Source organism: Condylura cristata, unplaced genomic scaffold (assembly GCF_000260355.1).
Source record: "Condylura cristata isolate star-nosed mole 26May11 unplaced genomic scaffold, ConCri1.0 scaffold00025, whole genome shotgun sequence".
In the NCBI taxonomy this organism is placed as follows: Eukaryota; Metazoa; Chordata; class Mammalia; order Eulipotyphla; family Talpidae; genus Condylura; species Condylura cristata.
The window spans coordinates 28756975-28760198 of NW_004567126.1; the positions used below are offsets into that span (position 1 = coordinate 28756975).

At 63.6% G+C, this 3224-nt stretch overlaps 1 protein-coding gene across 1 annotated transcript in view; it reads left to right on the forward strand.

The window, feature by feature from the left end:
- The first annotated feature begins 2325 nt into the window (after positions 1–2325).
- The window catches only part of ZBTB7A (zinc finger and BTB domain containing 7A), a 17692-nt gene continuing 16793 nt past the window's right edge, over positions 2326–3224 (forward strand). The window contains exon 1 of the mRNA XM_004689343.2: positions 2326–2468. The gene's annotated coding sequence lies outside the window, so the exon portion shown is untranslated. The remainder of the gene's footprint in view (positions 2469–3224) is intronic.

Below are 3224 nucleotides of genomic sequence, written 5' to 3' on the forward strand. Positions count from 1 at the left end.
TTAAGTAACCTGTCCAGGGTTACACAGTAACTCAAGCTTTTAGACTCTACTAGGGTTTTAAACTAGCTCTCCTTGGGCATTTTGGGAGGGGAGGAGAGAAGGTAGGGACTGAGGGTCAGAACAAGTCCAGGGACAGGAGTGGGCACGGAGGTAGGGGTAGGCTGGCTTTCCCAGGCTGGACTCACAACCAGTCCTTCTGGCAGGTTCTATAACCAAAGGAATGCTGGATGCCATATCCTCCTCACTGTCCTTCCTTGGGCCTCAGTTTCCTCTAATGCATGATGGAAATCATAATCCCTGCTTTTCCTCAGGGAAAAGGGTTATGCCAGCCTCACAAGAGTTCCACGATCTTTTAGAGCTATGTTGTCAACTGTGGAGAAATGGTGCAGGATGCCTGAGGCTGAATGGTGATGGGGGGGGGGGGTTGAGTCACCCACCCCTACTCTGGTTAAGTGGGCAGAAATGGGGGAGGGGAGCAGGGAGGTAAGACCATTTAGTGTAAGGCCTGAATTTCAGTTATCTGCAGGAATCCAGGCGCATGGGGAAGCATGCAAATGGTGCTTCTATTTGGTCCTCTAGTGCCAAGGGTGATGGCTGGGTGGTTTAAGGAAGGAAGCACGGTTCTGTCCCAGGCAGGGTCGTTAGAGCAAAGTCCCAGGTTCCACCCTCACCCTGGACCCACTGGCCCCTCCCTCAGTCCTTCCCACTTACTGGGGGGAGCTGGTTTCAGGCTGCAAGTCCTGGGGCTATCACTTCCCTTCTGGGGGTTGCCTGGGTTTCCCCTTGAAGTCAAATTATTATTACAAAAGCCGATTCAACTCGTTTGGGAGTTGAAAGGCACTTTTAATATGTTGTGTGAAAAAAAATATGTTGTGTGAAGAGGCAATAAAGAAGTAAGGGGGAAAGCTTTGAAGTCTCAGAACAGACTGGGTCCCTTTCACCATGGCAGTGGAAGTTTCCTGTCTGTAAGGCAATGGTGGTAATAATGACAATAATAATAAATAATAATAACTCTAATGGGATTAGATGCTAGAATGGAGGTAAACAGGACCAGGACAGTCAGCCCCTCGAAAAGCACTCAAGAAAACGGAGGGAAAGCAGGTGCCAGCCCTCTCCGTTCAAGGGAATGAGGAAGGGGAAACTGAGGCCCAGGCGCACCCCTCACGGGCCACTGATGGCACCAACCCGCCTTCCCCGGGAGCCTACTGTGTGCAACCGGCAGTCCGCTGGGCCGGGTCAGGCTGTTCTCACCGCTTGTCCCCACCTCCCCCTCCCCCGTCCCCCGCCGGACCTCTCCCACGACCGGGGAGGAAGTGGGAGAAATGGACAGGGAAAAAAAGTTGGGCTGAGTCAACCCCTCCCCACTCCCCACCTCCGCCCCTCCCAAGTCACGCAGACCCTGGCTGAAGCGGCCCGCACAAGCCAGGCATCCGGGGTCGGGTCCCCGTCCCGCCCAGCACCCCGCGGTTGGGTGGGGGAACTCGGAAAGCCGGGAAAACAACCGCCCAGCGCGCTCCTCGCCAACCCCTTCCCCCGCTACGCCCCTGGCGCAGCGGGCGGAGGCAACTCCTTTATATAATCGCGGGCGGGCAGGTTGGCTGTTTCATTTAGGGACCCTGGAGCCCAGCGGACCCGAGCCATCACTCGAAAATCCGCCCCCAGGTCCCTTCAACGGCTGGGCAAACTGAGGCCTGCCTGGGGTGGGTCGGCGCCAGGCAGGGTCCCCACCCACCCCCAGCAGCCGGGGCAACTGCGACCCACGCCCGCGTCGGTCCTCGCAGTGCGCACAGCCCTCCCCGCCCCCGCTGCCATCCTGCCACGCCCCAGGCGTCGGGGGCAAAGCACAGGCCCCCCCGCACCCGCCCCTGCGCAGAGGCTGGGGGCCTGTTTATCTGGAGGCCCCCACCCCCTCTCCACCCCGGGGGGCCCGCTCCCCCCGCGCCCCGGGGAGCTCTGGGGCCAGATAAGCTGGCAAGCTGGCACGGCGCCGCGCAGCGGGGCGGAGAGGTCAGAGGAGGGGGGGCGCGCCGGGGGCGGGCTGGACCCCCCCCCTAACTTGACAAAACCTAATAACAGCCCGGTCTCCCTGGCGCAGCGGGCGAAGCCCCACGGGAGGGCAGAGACGTGGCAAGAGGGGACCTGCCGAGCCTGTTCTGGCCTCTGAGGCCGGGTGGGGGGGGCGGGCTGGGCGTGGGGGGGCCGGCGGCTGCGGCACCTTTAAGACAAGGGAGGACCCCTCTTGCCCTCGGAGAAACCAGGAAGGGAGTCGCGAGCATCATACGGGGCTTTGGCTGTACTGTACAGTTACTGTAGGGGCAGTGACGCCGCCACCGCCGGAGCGAGGGAGCGAAGAGGGGAGAGAGAGCGAGAGAGCGAGAGACGCGGACCCCGGAGGCAAGCGGCCGAGGAGCCCAGTCCCAACTCCGGGCCCCGGCCCCGCGCGCCCCGGCCCCGTCCGGCCCCGTGAGGTAAGTCGGAGGCCGGCGCGGCCCCCAGCACCGGGTGCAGGGCGGGGACCGGCCAGGGGCGCTGCGCCCACCCTTGCCCTCTCTGGGAGATCTGGGGAGCAGGGGACGTTTAGCAAGTTTCAGAGGTGGGGGTGGTTGGCAGCTGCCCGGTGGCTGGAGGCACCCTGAATCCCGAGCGCAGGGAGGGGGCGCCGCCCGGGAAGGGGGATTGGGGGCGAAGTGCATGGGCTTGTGTGCCAGTTTCCCCCCGCCCCCCACACCCGGTGCATGGCTTTTTGGGGCTCCCAGGCGCGCGGGGAGCGGGGGAGGGGAAGTGGGGCTGCATTGAGGGTGGGGGGGTAGCCGGCGTGGGGAGATAGGGGGGCGCGTCGCGTGCTAAGTTTGCAGCTGGGTACTGGGGGCGCTCTCGCCCCCGGGGGCCTATTCGGTGCTGCGTGCATACGTTGGAGTTGGCCGGGATTGAGATCCATGGGGGATGGGGGGGAGGGGGCTGAAAAAACAGGGAGGGGGGCTTTGCAAAGGAGGGGGAAGGGGTGGGGTGTCCGAGTGGGCGGGCACGACCGCGAGGGCCTCTGGGCATCGTAGTTTTCCCGCAACTTGCGGCTGGCAGGTGGCTGGATGTTTTGACTACAATTCCCAGGGTGCCCTGCGGCGGCAGCCCGCCGCGGTCCGCGGGTAGGGGCGGTGCGGAGGAGGGGCGGTGAGCGGCGGGCCGCAGAGCCAATGGATATGGGCCGATCGCGCGGCGCGGCGCGG